The following is a 14,044-nucleotide window of genomic DNA, read 5'->3' as shown; positions in this document are numbered from 1 at the left end:
ATCTACATCATTCCAGGCAGAGGTGCATCTAGTCTGTTTGGAAATATCCCCAGGCAAAGAGATTCTACCTCTCTTCCTGAGCTAAATTTTTCCTCTGGCTATTTCCTCAGATTTTGCCACTTGAATAGCAGCCAGAGATCCCTTATTTCAAACCATACACTAGTCTAGACTGCCACTATCATTTTTAAGGACTTTATTTGAGATATACAACCGTGACTGCATTCTTTAGAGAAGCCATTTCCTCTCACACTTTCTTTTGTGTAACATCCTCATCTGACACACATCTCACACACGCTGACCAGCCTGTCACTTGCATTTTCACGGACTGCTTGATAAGTATCTCTTCTATCAGGAGTCAGCGTAATCCTACAAGTGATACAGAAGTAGGTCAGTTAGCAATCAGCCAACAGTTCTTTTGCTTTGGTGGCATTGGGGAGCCTATAATAGAACATTGGGGAGGGAACAAGGAACAGAAGAAAGAGAAGACATGACATATTTATGTGGACCACTATCTTCTGGTGTTTTATCGTTCATTAAAAACAGACTTATTTCCACCTTTTTTTTATTCTCCGCTAAAGAACGAGGCCTAAAAGTGTCCTACTTAATTTTGGTGACCATATTTCAAAGAAATAATGGGTATGGTCGAAGGCATTTATATGGAAGCACTGATAGATTGCTTATTTTTAAGAGAAGAATTTAAACGATACCTATCACAGACTACTTAGGTTTAATTTCTTCCCACCAAGGATAGGAGAATGATAAATACCTTTAACTTTTTGAAACTTTCCTGAATTGAATTCGTTTCTACCATGAGTAGTTAATGGGAAGCGTGGTGTTCTAGACTTTGGATCCATTGTTTTTTCTAGCCCTCCGTCCTCCTTTCTCCACTGTAGAGGTGTCTGTGCTTAAAGCTGTATAATCATTTATTTTTTTTCCTTCTGCCAAATGCTTTCTTAAGATGATACATATATCCCTTGCAGTAGAAAACAGTGGCTACTTCTACATCCTTAGTTCCTGTTTCCTTTATAAATAACACTTGGTCCTAATAGTGACAGTTTAGGCTTAGAAGAGTTTCAAAAGGAGAATCTAGGTCAACAACTTACTCTGTGCCCCTAGAAGAATGTCTAGACCTCGAACAGGCACAGCTTTCTCACCATAACTTTTTAACAGAAACTAGTGAGACATACGGGGTCTGTATTTGTTTTCAGTGCATATAAACTGTGTTATTTACCATAGGTTTATAGAATGGAATGTCTAGGCAGGCTTTTATAAAGCTGTTTTCTTTCATCTTGGTCAACATGCTTGCAATTTGGGTACCTGCCAACAGATTAGAGGCGGGACCCTGTGTTATGGTTTTATAGGGCAATTGGCTAGGTTTTTCTAGCCTGTATGGATAACTGAAAGCAGGCACAGCCCACAGCCTAGTCAGCCGTGTTTTTCTTCTTTTAAATATAGCTCAGTTATGGCCAGCAACACCACTCCTAGGTATTTAGCCAAGAGAAATGAAAACATATGTCCACATAAAAATTTGTATACGAATGTTCATACTAACGTTATTCATAGTAGCCAAAAAAAGAAAGCAATTCAAATGTCCATCAACTGATGAGCGGGTGAACAAAATGTGGTATATCCATACAACAGAACATTATTCGGCACTAAAGAGCAATGAAATACTGATACATACTACAATATGGACAAGCCTCAAAAACGCTGTGCCAAGTGAAAGAAGCCAGTCACAAAACACCATATAGTGCATGATTCCATTTATATGAAGTGTCCAGAATGGGCAAATCTATAGAGACAGAAAGTGATTAGGTTGCCATGGGCTAGAGGAGGAGGCAAGAGGGGAAAAAAGAGAATGACTGTTAATGGGGATATGGTTTCCTTTAGAGGGGATGAACATGTTTTAAAATTGATCCTGGAGATATTTGTACAACTCTGTGAATATACTGAGAACCACTGAAATGCACACTTTAAATAGATGAATTGTATGGTATATGGATTATATCTCAATAAAACTGTTATTAAAATAACAGCTTGATTATAGCTCTCCACCCCATAAATGTGGGCTGGGAATAGTGACTTCTTTCCAAAGAGTGCAATATAGAAAGAGTCACTTCACAGTGAAGAAAGCTGACCAACACCGCCTAAGCCAGGCAATCAAGGTGGACATGATATGATAGGAACGGTGCTTTACCTCTGTGGTCTTCCTTCCCCAAACCCGTAACCCTAGTCTAAACACAAGAAAAACATCAGACAAATCCCAATTGAGGGACATTCTAAAAAATACCTGACCGGCACTCTTCAAAACTTTAGTAAAGTTTATCAAAAACAAAGCCTGAGAAACTATTACAGCCAAGAGGAGCCTAAGGAGACAGGACAACTAGATGTAATGTGGTATGTGGATGGGGTCCTAAGCAGAAAAAGGACATTAGACAAAGACCAAGGAAATACGGATAAAGTGTGGACTTTAAAAATAGTATATATCAATATCGGTCCATTAATGGTGACAAAGCTACCGTACTAATAACAGAGGAAACTGGGTATTACCTAACTTCCCTGTGCCTCAGTTTTCTCATCTCTAAAGTAGGGGTAATCCTAGCACCTACCTTATTGGTTGTGGGGATTTAAATGAATTAAACCTTTTTATATAAAATGCTTGAACAGTGCCTGACAAATGGTAAGTGCTCAATAAATATTAGCTATTATTACTACTATAGTTACTAACACTTACTTTCAGATGTTTTATTTTAAAACAAGAGAGAGATTAAGGAAAAAAATCTACCTAGTGCAACTACAAGGCTGACTGTTTTACAAAAGGTTCAAAAATGCTGCCCTTTTACAATGTTTATTAAGTAAATAAGTGCCTGTTTTAGAGGGAGGTGATAAAGAATTGAATATGTAGGAACTTTTTTATCCTTAAATCATACTTAGGTGGAATCGGAAGGAAGTGAAATAAAATATATACCCAAGGGGGAAAATATAAAGTCAATACATTATTTTGAATTCAGAAATAGTGGTGGACAAATAAATGAGAAATGCACTGTTCCCTTTGATAAAGCCTCAGGCCAGAACAAGTGAGGAGAAAATTAACTAATTTTAATTATAGTTTTTCACTGTCACTTACCTATATGTGATGGTCGTCCTCGGGAGCTGTAAAATTCAATGGGAAACTGCACCAGGGAATTCTAAATACACAAGCAGCAAGGAGCTCTAAATACAATTTGTCCCCAAATTAAACACACCTGGCTTGTAAGTACTATACATACTATAAAGGGTCAATCATAAAATACTGAATGCCCAGCTCAATTGAATTTCAGATAAATGACAAATTTTTTTAGTATACATATGTCTCAGATATTGCATGGAACATACTTATACTACAATTATTCTTTTATTATTAATTATTATAGTTATTAAACAATTATTCTTTGTTTATCTGAAATTTAAATTTAACTGGGTGTCCTATATTTTTATTTGCTAAATCTGGCAACCCTACCCAAGGATAATTGTTTTTCAATGTTTATGATACTTTCTAAAATTATCATAAGAAACTTAGAAAAAATTCACAGAAGCCACTTTGAATATCTCCTATGTTTTCTAAGCAGTAATTAAGCCATAGTGAGAATGCTTTCTTTCTATCAAAGGTCCCTGACACAGCAAAAAAGTTAGAAGTTATAACAATTATATCTTTAAAGAAATAGAAATTTATTAAATCAACAGCTTTCTCATCTAAATTCAAGAAAGAAAATGTTTTAAATAATAGACATTTCCAAGAGAAAAAAGGAGAGGACGTGAATAAACGAAAGAGAAACAGAGACAGAGAAGAGCAGACACAGTGACAGAGGGAGGCAGGCAGGCAGACAGACAAAGAGAAAAAGAAAAACGTGGAAGACAGAAGAGGGAACAAGAGGGAGAGGGAGAAGGAGATAAAGGAAGCTTGGCTTCATGAGGCTCTGAGGTCGAGCATCAGCACAGCGCTGTGGAGAGACTACAGTCGTCATGGGACAGCTAGGCAGCAGAGCAGGGAGGCTGGCAAGTCATGGTCCTAACAGCCCAGTCAAGGTCTCGCTAAGGACCAGGTGCAATCAAACTGACGGTTGGATGAGAGGGCATCCCATCTACTCGCTGCAAAAGAATCCTTTGCTTTCAGCTAAGATGAGACTGTTGGAAATGAAGGAAGTGGAAGGCGTGAGAGAAGAAAAAAGAAAGGAAGGAAAAAGTCTTCCTGGGAGGGAGGAAGGGAAGAAGGGAGGAAAAAGGTGCCCAGCTTTCTCTTGAGTTATATGTGATTTTTTTATCTGCCTCAACAAAAGACAGACTTTTTTTCAAAAAATGGACAATATCTTGAGTTTGACTTGGGAATTATATCTGTCTTTGTCTCTGTCACACACACACAGGGACATACACACACCATAATTAGACTCTGCATGTTTGACCCTGCCTCAGTTCAGCTTCCTTTTCAGCATTCTTGAAGCTGGCTAAGTGACAAAGGTGAGGAAGAGCTGAGTCACCAAAGATAAAGTATAATTCAAGTAATCCATCTATAAATCATAAAGATTTAGTTGTACGTTAAATTGTTACCAGGCCTAAAGAGTTGGACTTTGAGAAAAGATTTTGAGCTGCTATATTTCGGATCATTCAAAAAGTGAAAAATGATATCTAATACCATTTTACTACTGAAGATAGGGAATTTAATTTCTATTGCATGTATCTTTTTAAAAGTACATGGATATGGAAATTTTAGAGAAAAATTTTCTTATGTATCATTGAAATAAAATAAAAATGTGGTCCTGGTTAAAATGTGGACATGTCAAAACTCTTTCTTATATGTGCCCCAGTTCTCTGTAGAGAAAATTTCTAAGAGCAAGAAGCAAGGATGGTGAGAGTAGTGTTTGGGGTTGTTTAATTTAGAAAGAAGCCTGGATAATAGCCAATAAATTTCTTGGCTTTAAATAAGACCCTGGTGACATGTTTCATTTTGATTTCTGAGATTAATTAATTATGGGAAAAATCTTAGAATTTATTTAAAGGGTCACATGGGAAAAGTCATACACCAGTAGAGGGGTTTGGTCTGAGATCGAGGCGTTCCAAGATAGGATGACTGGCATGTGGAAAATTACTAAGAAATAAATGGTGGCTAAAGTTCTTGTTTTCCAAATTAGAAAGGAGAAATTATTTTTTTATACCACTGTAGAGATCGTTAGAACCTCTGTGAATTTTTTTGAGAGAGAACTTGATGTATAGTGAGCCTGGGGAACTCTTCTGAGTTGTTTGGTGGTGTATCTCTGGTACCTAGCAGCTTCAAATTCTGATAAATGGAAAACTGGAGGATTAATCAAAAGGTGCGAGGAAGAAAGAAATACAGATCATTTTACTAGATTGGAACTGGTTTTAGTAATTTAGGTTCCTGAAGCATTTGCTAAGATTACTGCACAAATGAGTGCAGCTGAAGCAGCACACTTTAAAGAAACCTACGACACTTCTGTTGAAATTTAAAATGCGAAGGTGAAGATTCCTTTTGATCTGTCTTCTATCTATGTCTGAGAATAGTTTCACGCGCTTCATTTGCTTTTCAATTTTTGTTGTAAACTATAGAATATTTGGGAGATTTTTCTACCATGAAATACATCCAAAAACAAACACAGAATTGTTTTTTAAAAAGGAAAAATATATGATAAGCAAAAGATCTAGCCTAGAGAGTTAAATTTTAGCTTGTCTTCTCAATCCTCTCTCCTCGTTAGTCTGAGGTTTTCTGCAAAGATAATAAAAATAATGGCAAAGTCACATGTCCAGTCACATACTCATCCTTCTTTCTGAACTTCCCTCTTTATGTCATGCCTCTCCTCAGTCGGAATTCTCTTACAACTTCTGGTTATTTTTGAAAAGTTGTACTAATAGCTTGTTACAAAAGGTTATATTAATAGTTTGTTCCATATATTAATTACTACTTTCGCTGGGAAAATCTTTAGCTATGATTTAATTGTTTTATACCAAATGTCCCTTGCCTAATCTGCCTGTAACTTCAGATTTTGCAGCTTTCCACATACACTGCTTCACGTTTTCCTTTGAAAAAGATGACTTTTTTAGAATTGCCATTATGTAAATGTTATTCTTCTTACAGAAAATTCTGATGAAGCTAAGTTCATCCCTAGCAAGAGCATCAGTTTAGGTAAACAAATTCTCAAATACACGATGTTCTCTGTTTGGTACAAGGAGTAGTTTTGAGGGAAATAATTAATCAAGTAGTTCTTAAAATCCACAAAGTAAATAGTTATAGTTTAATTCAAGATCATCAAGTTTTCAGTTATAGCACTGAGTTATATTCTTTAATATCTACTCTTCCACTTAAAACTGCTTAGTGTAGTAAAACTCTGAAAAAATACTTTATTACTAAGAATTACTATCGCACGAATTCTGCCACATTCATGGCAGAGTGAAACTTTCACTTTTGTGTGTAGTAGTAAGTGGAAGTTGGACTTTAATTCTTTTTCTTAATTTAGGAAGACTATTTATTCAGGAGCTACATTTTTTTTGGCGCTGTGTCGGGATACAGGTGCAGTTCCTTTCTAGATTTCACATTGTCTGGAATGTTCCATGTTTCGATCCAAAATACACTCTCTGTTCCACAAATGAGAGGAAGAGCTTGGAGACCTGGATTATTTTACAAAAGTAATTTTTAAAATTCTTTGAAAAATTCCGTATTTTACATATTTTATTCACGTTTTAATGATCAATGAGATACTCTGTCCCCATGTTTTCCTCTTTTGCTAACTATAATAGTAATACATAAATTTCTGAATAATTCAGAAAATATCAAGAAAAGAAAAATCACCCGCGTTCCATACCCCAGAGATAGAACCCTTTTAACAATTTGGAGTATTTGTCTTCAAGTTGTTAGTCAATTTAAAATTTTATGAAAGTTTTTCATCCACTTTTTAAATAATATATTGCATGCTCTCCATTTTCAACTTCCTGCGATGGGAAAACAATTTTGTTAGCTACTATTTCTCCTCAAAAACAATCCAGGATTTGATTATATGAAGTTGGGGGATTGGGGTTAGAAATAAAACTATCTGTTGTGAGATAACAGAGAGAAGAGCATCCAAGGGAATCAGCCTAAAGGTAATTTGTGTAAATTGACAATGCCCTAAATATATAACGCAAAGCTGAAATTGCTTTGACTTTCTGCAGTTTTGTTCTGTTTTTAAAGATTTTATTTATTTATTTATTTTTCCTTCTTCTCCCCAAAGCCCCCAGTTCATAACTGTGTATTTTAGTTGTGGGTCCTTCTGGTTGTGGCATGCGGGACCCCACCTCAGCATGGCCTGATGAGTGTTGCTAGGTCTGCGCCCGGGATCCAAACTGGTAAAACCCTAGGCCCAGGAAGCAGAGCGGGCGAACTTAAGCACTCGGCCACGGGGCTGCCCCCTCTGGAGAGTTTTGATGTTGCTTCCATTTCACCCTACTAGCCCTTCTAAATCCTTTCCAATATTTTTTTGTCTGAAAGGTTAATTATGGGTTTGCAAGTGTTCAGAAAAGTATTAGGGTATAAGAAATGTTCATTGGTGTCAGTATATGAGGTTTAAATATGAGTAATAATTTGTAAGTATTTTCCAAATACCTTTTTGGTTTGAATAAAATCATGGCAAATAAATTCCTTCCCACAAAATACAGTAACAAAGTAATAGCGATCAAGGCCTTTAATATTATATCATTATATTTTCTTATAGATGGAGTTGGCTATTATATAAGCTATTGTATTTCAATACTTAATCATTTCTGAAGACAAATATTTGCTTCCTTTCAAAATTAAACAAACACACACGAAGTCTTCTTTAAGATTTAAATTGAGTGGTGTGTTACAGGACCTCAGGTTTGTTATTTTATTCTAGACAGTACTCATTTTGGATGGCTGCGAAACTAACATGTTTGTGACTTCCGTTGGCATGAAAAATCGTTCTGTGTTTGTTTTGGTTTGGTTTGGTTTGGTTTTTGACAATCAGTCCCCTGCACTGATGGTCTGGCTGACTTAAACTTAGAAATTTTTTCACAATTTTCAATTCAGTTTATCAAAATGACAGCACATGTTGCCCTTTGCTCTTTCTGTCCACTAAACGTCAGCTAATTCTTTAAACTGGGAATTTTTTGCAAGGATCTAAAAAAAGAGAGAAGGGAATATCTATTGCCAAATATAATGGAATAAATCGTAAGCATATTTTTGTAAGTAACTTGTAGATATGTACTGCAATTTCCTAATAAATATTACTTGATTTTCAGGCAATTCAGTTCAGAAATTACACTCTCCCACAATACAAAAAAGTAATGTCACAAAGGTGAATTCTAAGATACATATTGACAATAAAGGGCCGTAAGCACACAGTGGGCAAAAGTCCTAGCAAACTTGAAAAATATTTAACTGAACAATAATGGAGCGATGCCAAATGCTAAAAGTCACCAAAGATAATTATAATTGTTGTAGATAGAATGGTGTTCAATGACAGCTGTTTGAGAACAAAAAGGTACTTCCTGAAAATTTCAGTAAGTTTTCTCCTAAAATAAACCCTCATTGATTGTTAAAATTACCAATTGTCCTTAATGGCAAATGGACACCAAAGTTGGCTAATCACTTTAAATATGGAGTCATTCCTACATGTTGATTTGTAAACACTATCTGGAGGAAAAATTAAAAAGGCATAATGTAGCCTCGTGTTATTTCTCCCTATGGAGATATTACAGGACTCTTATGTAAGAGAAGTAGTTGAAAAAAAATATCTAAAGCAAAAAGGACTTACGAACTGAATGTTGCAACTTTCCCAGCAGGCACAGCTTCCTCTCTCCTTTCCCCTCTCTTTTTTTGGAAATGACAAGAATAAGCTTTTTTGAAAACTAAATTTTTTTAATTATAAATAAAAAATATTATTTAACAAAAGAGATTTAACTTATTAGTAAATAAGAATGTGTTTTGTGTGCGGGCCTAATAGTGCTAGAATAAACTACTTCGGATGTTGTGTTTACTTACGCATTACAAGTCTATTTTTAAGGTTCCTGGACCCAACGTTATAATTTTATACATTGCGCTTAATGGTCCAATGTTATTTTTTGGTCTTAAAAGTTTTTTTTAATTTGACAGCTACTCAGGTAAAATTAATATAGAGAAATATAAAGATAAAAAGGGCACAGTTCTTTTTCTCAAATCTAGATACATAGTCATTCAGTTCACTTATTACTAATTCATTTCATTGCTTCAATTTTTTCTAATTAAAAAAACTAATATGTACTCATTATTTTTAAAATTGGAAAGTTTGGAAAAGGTAAAGAATAAGAATCACCTTGAATACAACCCACCACTCAGAGATAACCACTGTTAAAACATGAACTTATCTTCTCTAGGCACTTTTCTATATATGTGTATTTACAAATATATTTTTCAACAAGACATAGATGGCATTTTGCTTTTTAAAAATATTTTAGTTATTTTAACAATGATGAGAAAAGAACTGAAATTTTAAAAAGAACCCCCATTGTCCTTAGACACCTAAAAATTCCCATTATCCTTAGATAGTTAAGAGCCTTTTTCTTTTATTTCATTCTATTTTTGCCTCATGGACTGCACAGCATTCAATAACATATGTTTGTTAGGTAGTATTCCAGTATTTTCTACTTAAGTATTCTTTTTAAGAACGCTTGGTTTTAAGCAAAACATTTCAAAATAGTGCATTAAATCTATGTTTTTAAACAATTAAAAAAGTAAGAGAAAGTTTCTTTGAGGCTTGGTCTTCTCAAACAAGTAATTAAGCATGGAAGTAATTTAATATAATCATGACTGTTTGCCAATCAAACTTTTAGAACTTAGTCATTTTATTTCACTATCTTTTGTAAGATACATTTAAAAATGTATTCTGTAGTAATACTATACTGACTTAAAAAGAATTATCTATATGTACTGACATGAAAAGACCTTAATAAGTGAAAAATTCACAGAACAATGCATTTCGAATAATTTATGCTAAAAAAACTATATACTAAAACTATAAAAGTGTGTACGCTAAAGTACGTTTGCTCTTCTACATGCAGGAGAATACACGGAAAAGAAACTAGCAAGAAACGCCTCAGTCTGAGAAGGGAAGTGGAAGTAGGGAGGTAGTAAAAGGGAACTTTTACAATTTATTCTAGATATTTCTGTATTCCCTTCAGCAAAAATAAATTCATGAATTACTGTTGTTAATTATTTTTAAATGGAAAAAATTAAGGTGACCTAACACCATATCACCATTTATATTGGCCCCTTATTACTCTGAATTCTAGACGTTTCTGTAACCATCTAATCTCTTCTAGGAAAATTGAAAGCTCCTAGAGAAGATGTATGCATTGTTCTCTGCATTGCCCCACAGCCCCGGCATTAGGGCCTTGGCATAGTAGGTCCTAAGGATATCTGTCTTGAGTGTACAAAGTCATGACCTGGAGTATGATTTACAAGCCACTACTTCACCAGAGCTACGAAACTGTAAACTTTTGTAGAGGAATTGACAAAGAGCTCCAGTTATGGAGTTCATTGAAAGTCCTTTATAAACAAAAAACATTGGATTTTATCGCCCTTTTTAGTATCATCACTAGAAGCTCAACTTAAATAAAGCCTAACTACTCTTGGAATGTATTTTTTTCTAATAAGATTTGGGAGAACTGAAAGTAATCATTTCTGGTCCCAAAACAGGATCAGCTCAGAGATCTGCAACTGTCGCTTTTTCTGCTGCAAGTGAAAGAACTCCAGGCACTTCACTGGAGCACAGCAACCGGTGAAAGGAAAAAAGGTATTAGCTTTTCTAATGTGAACATAGGAAGGAAAAGTGTAAATGGAGCCTGTCCCTCACTGTTAATATTCGCCTTGAACGTAGATATGACCTAGTTTGATATGGCAAGTGCTGCTGTGAATTGCAGTTGAACAAGAAATTCAGTGTACTTCATCATGAATTATATTAATTATATTAATGGATTCCCAAGTGAGAAAAGACTGGATGGACATTTATTGCAGGGGATTTCTTTCGTAAAACATACTTATTCAGTACCCAAATAGCTTCAGTTATTCAAACTGACAGCTTCTTTCCAGATATATTCTGATCCAGACAGAAATAGAAGGATGGCTAGAAAAGCATCGACTCCTTCATTCGTGAGACTTCTCTTTCTTTCTTTTCTCTGGCTCTTTCTCCTTAGCTTAAAATCATGTGCAAACCTCTCTCATCTTAAAAACAAAAAACTCCACCTTGTTTAGTCTCAGTGTCGCCTTTGTAAAATCTACCCTCTTTCCTTCACTGACAAATGTCTCTGAAGATCCATCTGCATTCATTATCTCCACTTTTTCACTACAATTGGTAACCAGAGACTGGACTCAGGAGTTAGGTAGAGTTATCTTATGTCTGTTGCAAACTAGTTATATGACTCTGGTCCAGGCCTTTCTGTGCCTCAGTTTACTCATCAGTAATATGGAGATGACAATCTTAATAATAATACTGCTTTAACTCAGAGGGCTATAGTGAAGATTAAATAGCACCACACCTTACAATGCCTGGTACATTGTAGGTGTTCGGTAAATGTTTCTGACTGACATGGCTTCTGCCTCCATCTTGTCTTTCACCAAAGGTACCAGGCCAATCCTGTTGACCTCTCTGTGCCATCTGAGAGTGTTATCTGCTCTCTTCCCTCGACGTCCATGATACCAGGCCATTCTCGTCTTTCTTTTCTCTGCTTCTCTAGCTTTCCTTCCCAGATCCCACCTATCCCTTAAAAGCTCACTTTCCACTGGGGTTTCTTCTCAGCCTGCTCACCGTCTTGCTCTCTCCCTGGTCATCTCATTCACAGCAATGGGCTCAGCTGCTAGGTAAACAATGACAACTCCATACTGTATTCCCATCTTTGACCCCTTTCCAAAGTTACAGGAACAGACAGCCAATTGCCTATGGGTATCTTTACTTGGACATCCCCCTAAACACCTAAAACTCAGCATGGCTCCCACCGAGCCCCTCTGTGCTCAACTCAGAAACCTGAGTGTCAGCTTAGACTTCTGCTCCTTAGTGCAAATGGTTTCTGCTGTGTGTGTGTGTGTGTGTGTGTGTGTGTGTGTTTTAAAGATTTTTAAAAAATTTTTTCCTTTTTCTCCCCAAAGCCCTGCGGTACATAGTTGTATATTCTTCGTTGTGGGTCCTTCTAGTTGTGGTATGTGGGACGCTGCCTCAGCGTGGTTTGATGAGCAGTGCCATGTCCGTGCCCAGGATTCGAACCAACGAAACACTGGGCCGCCTGCAGCGGAGCGCGCGAACTTAACCACTCGGCCACGGGGCCAGCCCCTGTGTGTGTGTGTGTGTGTGTGTGTGTGTGTGTGTGTGTGTGTGTGTTTTAAGGCCTTAGATCCTACCTCCTAAATATGCCTGTGTGGCTACCTTCTACACATCCCAAAGAGTAAGCTCAGGTATTACACCTTTGGTTAACTTTCCCATTAACCATCCCCTTCCCCAACCTGAGTTAGATTCCTCCCCTTTCTACGTAACCCCATGGCACCACGTAATGCCACTTTCATAGCACTTATCCCATTATATTCTACTTTTTTTTTTTTAAACTGGTCTGCCTTCTTTATAGGGCTGCAAGCTCCCTAAAAGCAAGATTTTTGTCTTTTAGGCTAGAACAGTGCGTGGCAGAGAGGCTGTGCTTAACCAGGATGTGACAGTGAGCGTGTACTATCCCGCCATTAACCAAGAACGAAGCTGGATGAATTCTACTGCTTTCTTAGGCGTACTATTCTTAGCCTAGAATTTAACAAAACCATGAAGACAAGGCTCCGTGACAGTACAAACAATTTGCAAAACAGTAAATCTGTTCCTAGGTAAGTAAGAGTTAACTGTATGCTGGAGTTCAAGGGAGACTTGCCAAGTCAATAAATTACTTGCTGTTTACTGAATACCAACTGTTTCCCCCACATACTGAATATGTTTACTATTTCCATTGCTCACATTTCTTACTGAGAGTAATTGGAATTATTTTTTTTTTTTTTCGTGAGAAGGAAGAGATTCTTTTGGTAAGATATCATCTTAAATGATGGCCCTTAAATACTTGAAAAGCCGATTCTTCTGTCTTGATTGGGACTTGGATTCTGTAATTCACATGATAGAGAGCAACACTGAAAATCTGGCCTTGTATTTTGAGTTCTAACAAAATTCTTCAGTTTACCACTTCTGACCTTTTGTTATAGTGGTGGTTCTTAAGTTTTTTTTTTTTTTTTTTTTTTTGAGAGAGATTGGCCCTGAGCTAACATTTACTTCCAATCCTCCTCTTTTTGCTGAGGAAGACTGGCCCTGAGCTAACATCTGTGCCCATCTTCCTCTACTTTATACATGGATGCCTACCACAGCATGGTGTGCTAAGCGCTGCCATGTCCACACCCAGGATCCAAACCCATGAACCCCGGCCGCCAGAGTGGAATGTGCGCACTTAACCGCTAAGCCACTGGGCCGGCCGCTGGTTCTTAAATTTTAATGTGCATAAGAAGTGCATCCAAGTCAGGAAAGGAAAGAAGGAAGCAAGACTGAGAATAATGATGAGAATTTGGCTTTATTTGAAATCTTTCAATTTTTTATAAGAAAAATTTGTTCATGTATAATTTGTGCAGTTAAAAATAAAATTTAAAATATCACCTAGGTTGCTTCTTTTTTTCTTCTGCACCCTGGCTCTGAACCAGCAAACCCCGGGCCGCTGAAGCAGAATGTGTGAACTTAACGGCTGCGCCACCAGGCCGGCCCCTAGGATGCTTCTTAAATTTAAGATTCATGAGCTCAACCAAGTGGTTCTAATTACTTTAGGAATCCTAGAGTCTACCTTTCTGGGATTGGAAACAAACAAATCAACGAAAAACCAAAAACGAAACACTAAGTGTTTGGTGTGCAGCTAGACTTGAGAACCACTGATTTTCAATTTTTAGATAGAAGTACTTTTGAGTCATCTTGAAAGTCAACAGTAAATACTTCTCTCAAAAACAAGAAGGCAAAGTAGCAACAAT

This window comes from Equus quagga, chromosome 1 (genome assembly GCF_021613505.1).
Source record: "Equus quagga isolate Etosha38 chromosome 1, UCLA_HA_Equagga_1.0, whole genome shotgun sequence".
In the NCBI taxonomy this organism is placed as follows: domain Eukaryota; kingdom Metazoa; phylum Chordata; class Mammalia; order Perissodactyla; family Equidae; genus Equus; species Equus quagga.
The sequence above is the reverse complement of the archived record's forward strand: the minus strand, read 5'-3'. Positions refer to the sequence as shown.